Below are 16666 nucleotides of genomic sequence, written 5' to 3'. Positions count from 1 at the left end.
GACAACTGCCAAATGCACTTTTGCACACTTATTCCAGGATATACTTTGACTGCGTTGAGACACTTGAGGGTCCGATGTTGCTAGCAGTCTCGATCACGATTGGGTAGAATGTCAACAACATATAGGACATAGACTTTTCGATTAGCACATGACCAAAACGTTGTTTTCGAATAACAGTGTAGTATCAAAGTGTAATACTCAATAAAAAATGTCCAGTGAATATGAAAGCTTTTATAACATTCGCTACGTGCTTATATTGCGTATTATCATAAAACAATATTGATCACTGTGTTTATATATTTTTTACACTTCTTGACAGTTTCATATTTCATACCTTACCAATGGTAAGTCGGCTTTTGAAGTGGAAATGAAAGACCTATAGCTGATTATTCAAAGGTCAGACAGGAAAAACGTCCGAAAATGCCGTAAACATGAGTTTATGTACAGGATTAAATCGGTGAGTGATCTAGATTCCCTTTATTTGTTTCGATATTTTTTAATTAAGTATAATTATTACTGACTTTAAGTTCTAACGTGCATTTTCGACCATTGTAAGAGTTTAAATGTTACGAAACAAATACTTGCTAACCACCATCCGGATGTCCACTACTTGTTATTACAACAACATCAGCCACATCAACCCAATCAAGATCTACTGCTGTTACAAATATTTGGGGAGTTATCAATCTGATTAACAGTACACGTTTTGTCATTATTTGGCATGCACAGTATTATATATATAACCATGACCTTCAATCAATACCGGTCCTTGGTAGATTCAACGCAGAGAATGAAGTGGCGCAATATGGTATGCAAGCGGCAGAAAGTATATCTGACAATAATAAACCTAATAAACGTTTTCAAGTGAAAAAGGTTCCTTTTTCAACTAAATAGAATTGAGTCCAATTGTAAAAGTCATTGCTTCAACTTAATTAGCAATGCCATGAAAAGCATTTTTTGAAATCCAGATCGTTCGAAATACTATACATATAATAGTGTAATGAAGATATAGTCACCCTAGTGCAAAAACTCAATAACTACACAAATAAACAATAGCAGATATTGATTTCTTGCACTAAGCTGCTAACTTTAAGCAAAATATCAAGTACCTAAGTCACATTTGGGGGAGTTCTCAAACTATTTTTGAAAAATAACAAGGCAAAATAAATTACATTATTGTGTTTAATCTTTCCTGTATACACACAGGCATATTCACAGTGTCAACTCGTTACCAGGTAAAATAGTTGACATATGTTATTTGACTCATCCTTTTGTCTCGTCAATGTTGGCTTACCGGTAACACACCACGAGAAGAAGCGGACGGACCTGGACTTCTTCCAAAACGGATTTTATTTGGGATGTTTTCAGTTTACTATATCAGATGCGTAGTTCCTGGATTACATATCATTTATCAGTTATTTTATAGACAAAACAATTGAATTATGGTTGTCAATTTTGCAGTATAGTTTTTCTGGATGTCGGAATATGAAATACTCAGAGGAAACGAATACTATCTAATACTACTTATGCTTATAAATGCGCGCCCTTGCTTATACAGATATATGTTTAACGTTTTTCCGCGAGTTTAATGGTAAATTAGTTTCAAACTCAGGTAATGTTTCTTAAAAATAAGTTAAATATGTATAACATTTCATAAACAGATCACATTTTGAATAGAGCTATAATACTTTTTTGAATTAAACGAAGTTTTCTAGTTATTAAAGAATGTAACCGATAACAACCATTTAGTTAAAACAGACTTCTTAATTATGCATTAACAAAATAAAGAATGCCATAAAATTTGAGTAGATGCTTATAAGAAAAAAAGACTATATTGAGTATGATTAACTGGGTTAATTTCAATGTGTTCAGATGGGGCAGCTGTGAACATGGTTCACTATTAAAAAGCAATGGTTTGACTGAATTTCGTTAAAAAACATGTTTAATGTTATAACTTAAATAAAACCATGATGTACTGGTTAAGGGCAGAATGAACTGCAGAACAAAAATAATAAACATGCAATAAGCGTTGCACGGCAACACAAATACATCACACCGAGTTATTGGTGAATTAGCGAGATTGCGGACGATAAGAAATTCATTCATGGAATCAATGAAATAGGTGGTCATCTTGCACGTATCTTTGTAAAGAAATCATTTAAAATTCTCGATTACATAAGTGAAATAATATTTCCATGGTTTGGTTAACCACCACAACCCTTAGTTATTCAACCACATACTAACGCTACTTCGACCACATCACTTTAAATAATACGATTGGACACGAGGAATTTAAACAACTTTTTAAACATTTTTTCTAGGTGTTACAATGCGGGTACTCTGCGCCATTCTGAAGACCCTAACTTAATATTCACCATCCGTAAATGCCGAAATTATACGTTGAAGCGGGCGAATTATTCGCCATTTTGTTCGGCCGATGTACTTTAGCGATCATGTGATACTCCCCTGTGTACAATGCCACCTGAAGCTTACTTGTTTTAATCTCAGAATTTGGATGCGAAACGCACATGTGGTCTTATTTACCAACCTGTTAGGGCAGATTTCACCGCTAAAAAGAACGCACTCTTCGGAAAAAGAAAGCAATTAACCAACTGTACGAAAGGTGAAAAAATATACCGTGGACAAATGAGTTTTCTCAAACTGTTGACGTCTAATTGCACTTTAAGTTTTAAATAAATATTTTTAGAGAGACAAAAAACATATATTTCATTCGATTTTTTATTGATGACCCTTTTGTTTTTACTTGTAATTTATCGGAAGATAAAAGCTGGCATTGACATTTTGCTCACAAACACTCACCTAGTTTCGAAATGTATCGATTTTAAATAAGTTATTGTTCGTACAAGATATAGACCCAATATTTTTATATTGTAAAAGGTAGTTATCGAGGGTATTTATCTACAAACAAATATTGTACAGACAATATTTCGACATACACTGGTGTCATGGTTTATCACAATGGGATTATAAATAAACAAGATTTTGTTATGCTATAATTATCATTAGTCGCAAATTTGAGTGAAGGAAAGAAAACTAAATTACTGTCGCCTAAATATATAACAAATCTGTTGAGATAACCCCTGTATTTCACAGGTATCATAGCAACGATTTACATACGAATGGGGGTATATATATAACCAATATCACGAACGCCGCCTGTAACCTGACTTGGAGTGTGCTTAAAAGGAAACACAGATATATTGCGTACAAAAAGTAAGTTATTTTACTGATGTTTTACAATTCTTTTGATAATCATTCATATTTATCATTAAAGAAAATGGGCGAATATTAAAACTCGGCTTATAAACTTGTACATGTAGAACACGGAAGTAGTGTGAAGGATTAGTAAAAATAACATTAAAATCTTGACTATAAATAGTCGGTGACACTCTTGTTAACATTTTTGTAAAAATGAATGTTATTTGACGTTGAAACACTCTTGCATAGTTGAGAAAACCAAGATGACGTGTAAGAACGCCGTCATTTCAGCATTCCATCAGTTGATATAAAAGACAAATGATATATTAAAGTTGAAATATGTGTGGTGTGAACTGTTTCAACAAAAACAGTACATTTCAAAAGAAGCATTTTGAATGGTATGGTCGTTTAAAGGTCAATGATGAAATTGTAGACCAAAAAATTTAATTTGAGCTAAATCACTATTTATAATTAGTTCATTAGTCTACTGAAATAAAAGTTATTGGAACCTTTTGTCTATGGTATTCACTAAAATAATGAGGCTTCAAAGACACGATTGGTTTATTGTATGTTTTCTTAAAAATATCAACATTCCAATTATGTTTGATAATGAATATTTAAGCCTTTCTATCACTGCACATGTTGAAAACAGTGTACCTAATTGAATGGACTGTGTTTAATATGCACGTATACATGTTTTAGTCATAAAATTTTGCAGCTTGTTAGATTAACCCTACTCAACGGCTGTTGGGTAGATACTGTATTTCAACAGACATTTAACTGTATATATATTTATTGTAAATGATGGCATATATTTTTTCATACTGATAAACATTGTAGTTTTTTTCACGAGGGAATTTGAGTAATTAGTCTGGGTTTTTTTAAATTTGACAATGATCTCTTAAAAGCTGTAGATGATTTTAGTCACCAAGGTGTGATGGGTATCAGTACAGTTCATTAACAAAGAAGCATTTTTGCATTGGTAAAATGACATTGTGAAGGCCAGTTAACGGTCAATAGATACATTGCCCCACAATGCTCAAATTGAGCTTCATAACTGTTTAGAATTAGTTCAGTCTGTTTGTCTGCTTAGATATAAATATAAGAACTTTCTGCTAATGGTATTTACTATAACATGAGGCTTCAACGAAACAAATGTCTAATTGTAATTTTCTATAAATTATCAACATTCCTATTGTGTTTTTTAATGATATTTTAAGCCTTAAATCAATCGACATGTAATAGCATGTTGACAACAACGTATTTAAATGAATGGACAGTGTTAAATAAGCATAAACACATGTTTAAAGGATACATTTTTCAACTGGTTAGATTTACCCCACCCAACGACTTAATCATGTTTGATAGATACTGATAAGTCAAAATTCTCTTCAACAGGCACCAAACAGTACGCGTGATTATTTGAAAGTATGACATATATATGTTAATACTGATAAAAAGGAAATTGTAGTTTTTTTCACGAGGGACATTAAGAAATAACCCTTTTTGTGAAATTGACACTGATCTCTTAAAGCTGTAGATGATTCTGTTTATCAAGGTGTGATGTTCAATTATAATGGTTTCAATTGTGTTCAAACGTAACAACCAGACCAGCATATTTTGTTTTTGATACAACATAATTTGATCAGATCTAACTTCATCCACCTACTTCTTGACATGTCATTTCTCTTTTTCCCCAGTCACTCATACGCTTTTATTTACTTCATTGTATACCCCCGCCACATGTATATTTTCTGTTTTTTACTTAATTATTTGACACCACCGTTTCATTCTTTTCAATACGATTCACAATCATTTACACTATCCAACAGTGTAACTACAATTCATTACATTGCACTTAGTTTACACCAACCCCTTAATGTTTAAAAGCAGCTTGTAATAACGACAAACAGGCATTGTATAGGCTTGAAACTTTTTTCTCAATTCTGTCGATGCATTTTGACCAACACTATGCATTTTCCATCTTATATAGCTTACATTTTCATTTGTACTGGTTTGATTGTGCTTTATGTTTGTATACCATATATTGTATTGTTCATCTTGATAAAAACTAATTATGATGGTAACTCTTAATTGCAAAATCAAGAAACATTTGAAGCAAGTATTGCTATGTTAGTGGGATAATTGAAACTAAAACACTCAGTTTACCTGTTGATATGCAAACGTAGTTTTTGATATGGTTATGGTTGAAATGGGAACCAGCACTATTGAAAAAGAAAGGATTTATTCCTGAACATTATTTTTTGGGGTAGATCAAAACAAAACGAATACAATTTTATATCAAACTGTGTATAATTTACATGATAAAAAAGATAAAGAAATTTCCTCACGGAGTAGGAATGTTTAAAAAAACTGCACAGTGTTTAAATAACTTAGTTTGTGAAATTGGATTAAAATTGGATAATTATTTTTGAATGAAAATTAGAAAAGAGTCAAGAAAAGGCTGATTTGTTTTTTCTTTTAAGTTGTAGTTATTTTATCGATTAAAGACACAAATATGTTAAAAATAACCATTCTATTTATCAAAGCATTTTTTACTTTGAACACTTATGATTAAACTATTGAAGATGTGTTGATTAAGCTACGACGATATGCTTAAACCATAATACCGACATTTTATTTTGTTTTCTTGCTTATTCATTCAGTGTCTTGTTTGTTCTGTATTGACTAAGCGGTAAATTATGTACTCTTCCTTAAAGCTTTGATATCATTTTACCATACCTTAAGAGTACAAAGACAAGCTGAAACTTGAAACTTGGTTTTGATAAACTTAAGGGCGTAAAACGTTAAACATTTTGATCATATATCAGCTCTTCGGTTGGTGGTCGCTACTTTAAGCGACATTTTGCTACCATTTTAGTTGATTTATTGAGGAGAGTCCAATAAAGTTAGCAGTTGTTTTCGACAGATCGTTTCCTAACAGTAAACAACTGAAATAGTTGTTTGTTCAATTAATTAAAAGGTTGTTTAACACAAAAATATCAATTTCTGCTAGTGAACACGTAATCGCACTTTTACCAGTCATCATTTTAATATATCATCGATATAAATGCCTGAAGTAAGCAATGGCCAAAAATAGCGTTCCCGTATATAAGCATGCCAAAAATATAAATTCTGAAAATAGATATGATTGCAGTTTATTCTCTGTAAATTCCTTCTATTATAATAATCCTTACCATTTTATTCATTCATTTTACGAACTCTTTAAGCGTAGATATGCTCCGATCGAAAGCTCAGTAGGGATTGCCTGCCAAGAAACATTGTGGCGCTTTTATAATCTCTCAGGTACACTACAAGGACTTACCTTTGAATAACGCTTGTGTCACTCAAAAGGAAAGCATTAGACAAAATAATGATGACAGTTCAAATCAAATGAAGTTGTATTCAAATGATTGCCTCAAAGGGGTTTATTATGAAAACAAATGGCAGTCATATTGGAAAAAGGCTTTAACGAATCCTTAAAAACTTTTGAATGTGAACCAAAAAAATGACGAATCGTCATCTTCTACATTTCGAATCTAGACCTTCACCAACGGACGTTGTGCCGATTTAAACAGATATGGCCAAAATATTGTGTACAGTCATAACCTCATCAACAATGAATACTAAAACGAATGCCAAGATATCATATTGGTTGATAATGTCCGGCCACATCATTGTGCTTAATCCTGGCCAGCTGTGTCGTGTTTTCGTCAATAGCTAAGTGTCAGACCAGCTTTTTTAGGAAGGTGTGCAAAACGTGCCATTAAAACATTTGTCAGCGCCCCGGTGGTTACAAAACATTCCTTTCTCACGAAGCCACAGAAACCTTTAAGTATATACTGTTTACCAGTGAACTCCTTTCGTCAGTTACCATCTTCGCTTTCTTATGGCCTGACGCTGTTTCTTCTCGCCGTTTGTTCGTCTTATTCCTCCGTAGCTACACACCTTCCTAAAATAGGTGGTCTGACAAGTCATACATGGTAGAAAGGTTGGGTATGCATTTCCCTTTGCTGTTGGAACCGTCTGTCTCTCTGATCATTCAGAATATCCAAAGCCTTTAAAAGGCAGGCATGGACACGTTAGAACACTTGCAGATGCCGGAGTGAATGGTGGGTGATGGGGCTTGTATCGTTAATTCGGCCTATCGATAATAGGTGCAAAGAGTGTAAATATGTTCGGTTCTAATTGCCCTGTCATCTGGGTCGTAGGCATTGAACACACTGTTATATGATGGTTATAGACGTTGGTTGGTTGTCTTTCTCTTACATCTGGAAAAAGCCATCAGCTATGGCTTCATATTGCACTGGCAGATACATTTCGTCGGCGACCACTACTTTCCTTAACTTTTGTTGTTATCCCGCCGCAAGCATTTTTTTCTTTTATTACGGCCACTGCAAGCTTTTTGCTGTCCAGGCGACCAAAGGTCACTTTGAATGTTTCTTTAACTAACTTTCGAGTTAAAGCCCCATCCGCCCCGCGAAGACATGTTAATCCCATCAACACCACATGGTTGTCCTCGTTGCCCTCGTGTCCGCTTGAAAGTAACTGGAACGCCGCCCACCTGGCCGCGGATGTAAATACAGTCGCCAAGATCCCTGGGCGTCATATCGTACTTATGAATCTCGGACTCCGTGCTTGCATCGCCTACAAAAGTTTGACCCGTGACAGTATTTCACTCAGCCTGTCCCTGCCTGTTAAATAGCACGATTCATACTTCTCATTGATCAAGACGCTCTTCTCTTGTTTGGTGTGATTTTTGTTTTGGCAAACCCTTGCGAAAGGACCTCGCTCATGATGGCAAAGTTGATTCTGCTCGGCGCCTTACCTTGTCCCGAAGCCTTTTTTGTGTTTCTAGTTTTTTTGCAGCAACCGTTGAAGAAGATGTCAGGCGGGGCAGTCGGAATTTTCTCATTTATGTAAACCAACTAGACTGCGACTCGCGGTCTCTTCAGGACCAAACACGTCTTAGTTGCTCATCGCTGTTCACTTCTGGTTTCCGGTCTTCGACGTCAAGTTCGTCTAGCTGCATTACGGCCCCTCAATCCAGCTTTTATCTTGGTACAGCTCACGACGTTGAACTCTGCCTCGTCTATGGTGCGCGACTCCTTGTTAAACTAAACCGCGTTAAGAAACGTCTTGTGAAGTCTTTGTCTCTCGTCCGTCTATTCCAGTCCCGAAGGGTCTTGTCATACAACCTTTTTTCAATTCTGATGAGAAGTCCCCAGCCCTCTTACTATGTTCCTCGTACCTTCCGCTATATTTAACTGCAAATAACTAATATGTTACAATAATACGGTACCTACCCGTCAGTTCAGTAAAAAAGATCTCTTATTTGCTAAACACTTCTGCTATAATCTGGGAAAATACGAAATCACTTGATTGCCCCTCCATTTTCGGCAACGACTTGTTTAAACGCTATTCACAATACAAGCCGTGATGGAAAGAGATTGATTCGAAATGTGTCAACCAAACGTCTCAATTCTCTATGTGTTAAAGGGGCCACGGCCTTCCAACAACCTCATATAGATCACCACTTTAGGAAAACTCGTTAGCACGCTTTAAATACACTCAAAGTTGGCCCTAAAAGATAAAAAAATAAGGTATAACGGCTGGGTCTAGTACTCACTAGAAAGTAGTAGGCTGAGTGTTGAAGGGAACACGACCTACCAACCATCTCATATAGGTCTCCACTCTAGGAAAACGCGTTAGCTCGCTTAAAACACACTCAAATTTAGCCCCAGGAAGATATAAAAATAAGCTTTATATAGTTACATGAGATTTTGGCGCGACAGTTAAACAATCCAGTTTCATTAAATGGGTGTCGTGCGATAGTAAACTTTTTCGGGTTTGTGAGTTATAAAAGCAAATAATATGGATTGACGCTTGTACAAACAATAGAAAACATCGAACATGGTGCTTATGTTGATATTGTTGGTATTTAGATTGATATAATTACCTAGGTATGTTTGCATTCCACAAAACTCTACAAACGAAAGAAATGTAAATGAGAATTCGAATTTGAATATTTATATATATATATATTTCAATTTTGCACTGAATAGTTGTCAAAACCAATTGATCTATTTCAAACTCGGGTTCATGACGTTAGCTTCAACTGCCTCCAGACATGCAACCTTCAATCTGTCATAGTTACATGCGCAGATGGCAGAGCGATGTATGATCTAAAGTATTTAGACCGACAAAATACTCTCTACGAAAATAATGTTGATATTCATCGTCAATTCCGCTCTAAACGATACGGATCTTCAGTAAATAGGGTAAATCCTCAATTGCAATTGACCCACAAATAAGTGCGAACACCAAAGTATAAAATTATTTAACTCATTTAGACGAAAAAAGATAACTAACGATGAACGGTCAACCAAAACTATTTTGATATAATTAGATCTTTTTCTTGAAATTTGCATTTGTATTTGCATAAATTTTAATACTGATTAATGTGACCTGTCTAAAACAGCATTTGAATAGCGATTATAGGATGTTATTGAACCGTTTTGGATATGATTCAAGATTTAAGATATATTTACAAAATCTCCAGAAGGCCCATATGGTTAAATAAATATAAAATATATTGTTTTCAGGTGATTCAATGCATTTATTTAACAAAACTTAACAACCTAAAAAGAAATATCGATAAAGCATATACATCAACTTTAAGTTCTATTAATTGAATTTACATGTCAAGAACTTTATATTTATAATCACTTATAAGTGAACATAAAGAGTATACACATTCAATAGTTGTTTTATGATGACAGATATATTTGCAAATATCTGACATCCTATATCGGACAAATTATAAAAAAGGAATATAGGGATTTACTTTTATAATAGCCTTACCTAAATCATGTTAGATTAGTTTGAAACTGTGAGGTCACATACTGCAGAAAAGTATTGAATATGAAATTTTGAGAACATTTCCAGTCTAGTTACATTACTGACACAATGTATGTGTCAAAGAATTAGTTTTACTAAATAATTAAAGCTGAACACTCACTTATGTAACAGTATATCTATGTAAAGTGGTCATAGATGTTTGTAAAATAACTAAACATTCGTAACTAACTTTACAATACAAAACGTTACATGATAAAATATAAGACCACACTACATATGTAATAATTAGGACGCATACATGCCAGCTGATCTAACTAAGATGCACTGTAAACATGTATAATATTTTATTATTAAATATTAATAGGTCTTCGTTATCAGATGTAATTATTTAGATAACAATTTGCATGTTTGGTCGACGTCTATAAGGACACATTCCATAACAAAGTGATATTTAGCTCTTTGACATGTGTTAAATTTCCACTCATTAACAGGTATAGGAGTTGCCTTTGCCCATCTTCCACTCTCGATCATAAGTCTTTGTGCAGATACACGTAGCCTTGATAAACTTAATCGAAACGTTTTAATACTGCGTGAGATTAAGTAAAGTCGGAGTTTAAAACGTGCTATATTGTTACAAAACAATGCTCTACTAGGGACCTTTAATCTTCTATTCCAGTTTTGGATAATATTATCATTAAGTCTCTGCTTAACATAAACTTAATTATCATTCCCTACTTCTTTGAAGAGCCATACATCATAAAAACCGAGTGAACTAAACTTGTTCCCAATGTACCTTAAATTCACACGTTGCATTGACTACCTCAAGGAAAAGGTCAGGGACATTGTAGGGTCAAGGAACGAAAGTTCCACAACATTTGATAGTTGTGTGTATCCTATTTGAGATGACATGAATGTAAATTGAATATGTTAATATTTAAATCAGCTTTCTTTTTTTTTTGAATCGTTTACATAATTTAGTAAACTACTAGTGCTATGGTAAGGGTAAGAACCCTCTCAGGATATATCAAATATAACCAACAATCTAATATGACCCCCATGTGGAATTAACTACTTGTGTTAATTATAGAGTTGTATATTGGTTTGTTGGCTTTGAATGGGCTTAATGCTTGCCAAATGTGTAATTTTTGGCTATGAAAAGACCTAGTGTGAAACAAACATGGGTTTCTTTGGCTCTGAATGGGCTAAATTGCCAACATGTGTTCTAATAGGCACTGAAAAGGATAAGTTGCATATCAGCTTGTTTGGCTTTGAATGGGCTTCATGGCTGCCAAAATCTGGCTGCCTGATCGATCGATAATCGGACAGTATCACAAAAAACGTCATTTTCTAATATAAATCAATAAGGGCCTTAGTTTTCATGTATATCTCATTTCTAATGCCTTAGTCGGAAAACATGTATTATTTCTAGGACAATGAATAATTCTAAAAAAATAAAATATTCTAGGGTTTATGAAGTTAGGGAATATTTCATGGTGGGGTTTACTTAAGTTGACTGTAATTTATAAAATAATACATGGTTCTAAATAGCTTTTGATTAATAATTTCTCTAGTGCGAAGAATAATTGCCCGAGGGTAACTCTTTTCACTGGGGCTATTATCAACTAAACGGGATGGTCAACCTTGTCTTATCCTGTATATAAAATATGTTTTGTCATTTGTCAATGACTTGAACCGGTTTTGAAAATTAAATTGAAAAAAGAGACTTAACAAATTGGTGATAGATGGCAATAGCTATCTAAAATAACTAGTAATTGGATTTTAAAATAGCAAAGCTTTCTTTTTTGGAATGAGAAGGCAAATATTTCCATTCTTCAAAAAAATAAATATGTTTTTACATCGACTGACCCTGACGTTCATTTCAGTATGTGAGTACAACTAGGGTCAATCAAACCTAGTTTCATAAGATTCTGAGCTTGAATGACCCTAACCATTTCGCTGGAAAATTGCACTTTTCCAGCACCTGGACGACCGATTACCAGGGTAATCAAATATGTTGAGATCGGGGTGGCTGGCTGGATTGTCTGCCATCATAAAGCGATTTGAACGCAATACAAAACTAAAAGAAAGTACTGTTAAAACTCAAAGTGGCGGTTACTTCCCTTAGCTCTAAGTTACTGCGCTATATGAAGTTGGAAATTTACTACGTTTTTTTATTATCTGATTATTGAACGATGAGGTCGCTGATCGCCGAGTTGTCGAATGTCTGCCGATATAATTGATTATCGGCGATCATCGGCATATCACTAATGAGTAGGCTAAAGAGAGCTGCACATATAGGTTTATTTGGCACTGAATAGGGCCAGAAACGATTTGATCTTTAAGTCTTAATCATAGATGCAAACATGTTTCTTTGGGTCTGCAAAGGCGTTATGGTTGCTAAAATTGGTTTATTTGACACATAATATGTTTAATAAGAGATCTACATGTGTTTGGTTTGCTCCGAAGGATCTTTATGGTCTTTGCCAATTTATGGTATATTTAGCATTAATAAGTCATTATAAAAGAGCTGTATATATGTTTGTTGGGCTCTGAATGGGCTTTATAATTGCCTAACTGTACAATTTGGCACTGATTTTGCTAGATAAAGGTTTCGTATGTTTTTCTTTAGCACTGAATAGGGTTCATGGTCGTCAAAGAGTCACTTTTTGAACTGAGAAGGCTTTATCAGAAATGCATATATTATTATTGAGCTTTGAATGAGCTTGTGGTTCACAAACTGTAGGTTTGGAAAGATAAGGCTTAATTAAAGCTATTCATAAGCTCCTTCGGCTCTCATTGAATGCGCTTCATGGTTGCCAAGATGTAATCTGCTTGACGAAAAAAAGGCTTTATTGGAGCTGAACATGTGTGGTTTTGGTCTGTATATGGGCTGTATGACTGCCATCTTTTTGGTACTGAGTAGTCTTAATTAGAGCCTGGTATTGTTTTGCTCCAAATTGGGTTTATGGCTACCACATGTGGATTTTTTTTATTTTGAGTGTACTTCAATCTAGCGAAAATGTGGTCAATTTGGCACTGTAAAGTTTCAGCCAGCAGCCTTTGTTTTACTCTGAATGTATCAAAATTAAAATAAAAGAGAACTGGAATGACTTAGGTATAGACCCTCTGAGGTTTGTTTATATATGAAAATGTTTTACTGTGATCACTAAAGGAGTTGTCAGACGTTGGAACATTTTGCGCAGAAGCCTTATGTGATTAAGAATACCGTTGGAAATGCTGCTTTGGTGTTTGCTTTACACATGGTGGACTTAACTGTAGCTGCATTTGTGTTTATTTGTAACTTATATAGATGTAAAAGAGCCCTCTTGTGTTTTTTTTACTCTTTATAATCCTTTTTGCAGCAGATTTTGGATTGATTGGGCATTGAAAACTTTTATAGAATATATTTACACTTTATGGCCACAGGTTAAGCAAAACTAGTCTCATTTGGCCCATGATAGAGCTTTATAGCCTCTTTGTTGTATTTTCGGCACAATATAGACTGGCAAAAAGTTTTTTGTACACACAATGGACTTGAGAACAATCAGAATATGGTGGCCTATATTGCAGAATATGGTAGATTTTGCCAATACTGAGGTTGAATGAGCTCTGACTTAACTTTTGTATTCCCAAGCTGGTTCTTGTTTGATAATGTGTAAGCTTGACTGTAACCTAGGGATATAGGGATATAGAGGAATGCTGAGGACCCTACTCAGGGGACATACAAACACGATTTGACTTTCTAAATATTTATTTGACATGGAAAAGATGTTGTTTTTGGGGTTGTTTGGAAGAAAACATCAGGTTGGGAAAACACTGAATAAACTTCAAAAGTGATGCATCCGGCTGGATAGGACTACAGAAAGCTCACAAAATACTTTTTATATGAAGCTTATTAAGCACTGCATGCGCTAAGATAGGGCCATTGTGTGGTTAGCCTGATTTTTATGTTACAAACGAGATAAAATATAATTAAAAATGGTTGACATTTTAATAATGTTTAGACAGTTTCAAATGAAATGAAGACATAAGTAAAAGCGCTGTCGAAATCGGTCCTATTTGTATTTTGACATTCAAATGATTTTGAACTTGATTTCAAAATGCATAAGTGCATTATAAAACAGATATATCATATATCCATAAAGATATATGTAAATGCCACATTGGATATTTTGCACCTGGGGGATTCTTTGGGCGCGTTCATATGGTAATTAAGAACATTGAATTTATTTGATAAAATGCAAATAATTTGTGTTGGAAAGAACATTAGACGATAATGAAGCTTATTTTACTAACGTACAATATCAATGTCTGTATTTGATACAATTCTTATTCACTGAGCGATATTACGTTGCAGTAATTTAAATAAAGTAAAAAAGGATATATGTCTTTCAAAAACAGAAATGTCATTCTTTCAGAAAAAAAGAACTGCACGTATTCAGATTTGTATCATTCTAAACAAAAAAAAATCAAGAATGTGTTTAAAGTTGATAACTTCTGAAGTATCAGGTGAAATAGGATTATATACCTTTTATAATTAAAAATATTTAAATTTTAGAATTCCATTTTGATAGCATAAAAGTGTTCAAGAATAACCAAATAGCTAAACTTGAAAATAAAATATTTAAATAAATTATTGACATGATATTTCAAACAATTCAGTCTTTTGTAGAAACAGTCTATCGAGAAATTTTAAAAAAGGTTTAACAGAAAAAGTTGTATTAAGGGCAATTCCACATCTTTACTTGTTTACCGTAAATCCATGCCAAGTTTAAATAAATAACCCAAAATCATTTGTTGTGCTCATATGACATGACATACCAGGGGTAAAAATAATCCCACCTCCAGACTTGGGGCAAGTTTGTTACCATTGCTAAATTTTCCCTTGAGGTATTTACGTTCATATGAACCTATTTTATGTTTTCATAAAATCTTAAAAGCATTTCATTGAAAAGTAACTCAATATAGAAAAATATAGAGAATTTCACATATTGCTAGTTTCTACAAACCCTTGTGAAGGCAGATAAACAAAATATTATCAGCTGTTTGCCTTTTTCGTATTGACCTGGACCTTACTATTAAAGAGCGCAGTTATTTATGTTAACATAAAGATCAGTATGAACAAGATATCTGGCATGTATTTAGATATTCCTTCAATCGAAACTAGCACAATTTTCCATAAGACTCTAACAACGACAGCAACGTTGTGACCTCAGTTGGCATGCTGTAATGCTATGTTGTTGGCTTTAAAAATACCCTAAACATTATTTTAAAAGATTGAAGGAAAATACTATTTAAATCACTTATTAACAAATATTAAAGATAATTAAACTAAAAAGGAAGAAAATAATATGAGTAAACATGTAGGTTATTTTTCATACTGTGATCTTAAAATGATCATAACCTTGACTTTATTTTTGTCAAAGTTGTAACTGAAGTACCATATTCACAAAAGTCCACAAAAAAACATATATAATATCTAAAACTAGGGGTGTTGATCAAGATGTGTTAGGTGCCGCCATGAAACGGTCGGTAAAATGTAAAATTACTTGGGTGTTAAAATAAGTCTGTGTGCACAGCCACTCTCTTAACCCTACAATACCAAATAGATAAAAATAATTAATCTTATCAGATTATGCTTTCACTTGGGAAAACGTAAGAAAAAAACAAATAATGATAAAACTAAGGTAAACCCTATAATTATGGATCCCAAATCTATCTGCAGACACTGAAAACAATTTAATACTTAACAATGATATGATGCACTTAGTTAACAATTATATAACTCCCACACAGTCTGCCTTAGCAAATAACAGGGTTAAAACTGTGATCATATAATTTCAAAATGAAAAGCATCATTGGAATAACTCTGGAAAAAAACGTTGTTTAAAATAAAATATGTACTTGCTAAAATCTTTTTCCTATACAACTTGATTAACTAAACATGCACGCTTTAATATGTATATATATATATATATACATATTAGACCATGATATAAATAAGGCATTTTTCCTCCATTGTTTAAAACAATAAAACGCCAGACAAGCTATTTATTTAATTTGCTTGGCCTATTAAAGTAATTTCATCAAAAGTGATCCATTATAATAGATAATGTATATGAGAAGGGGAGCAATGAAATTGTAAATGGCGACGAATAAGAAGGGGCGGAGCGAGCACAGCGTTATATTTGTCATCTTAAAGTCGCACAATATACGCTGGTGAAATAATATATGTTTTAGTTGTAATGCATTATCGTGTTTAACTTGTTTGACTTAAATGATCAAAACCAAAAACATGAATATGCTTAAGGTATATTGAAAAGCATATAAGCGATATTTTTGCGCCCTTTAACGGGAATGTGTGGCCACGTAGCTATTTATTAAAAAAACATGTATAAAGGTTTGTTTATAGCGTTCATCAAAAACAGTGATTTCGATATATATTGAACAGTATTTACGGATCTTAATTAGGGATAAAACGTATAAATCTTCGGCTTATCATCCAGAAAGTCAAGGTGCACTGGAACGGTTTCACCAAACATTGAAAAATATTATTAGATATATATAGATATAATATGATACAGTA

General features: G+C 33.6%; 1 protein-coding gene across 4 annotated transcripts in view; it reads left to right on the top strand.

Annotated features, from left to right (window-relative positions):
* Positions 1 to 3158: 3158 nt before the first annotated feature.
* Positions 3159 to 16666, top strand: part of LOC128231856 (uncharacterized) — a 76153-nt gene continuing 62645 nt past the window's right edge. For all 4 annotated transcript variants that reach the window (XM_052945093.1, XM_052945092.1, XM_052945091.1 and 1 more), the window contains exon 1: positions 3159 to 3234. The gene's annotated coding sequence lies outside the window, so the exon portion shown is untranslated. The remainder of the gene's footprint in view (positions 3235 to 16666) is intronic.

The sequence above is a fragment of the Mya arenaria genome, chromosome 4 (assembly GCF_026914265.1).
Source record: "Mya arenaria isolate MELC-2E11 chromosome 4, ASM2691426v1".
In the NCBI taxonomy this organism is placed as follows: domain Eukaryota; kingdom Metazoa; phylum Mollusca; class Bivalvia; order Myida; family Myidae; genus Mya; species Mya arenaria.
The sequence above is the reverse complement of the archived record's forward strand: the minus strand, read 5'-3'. Positions and strand labels throughout refer to the sequence as shown.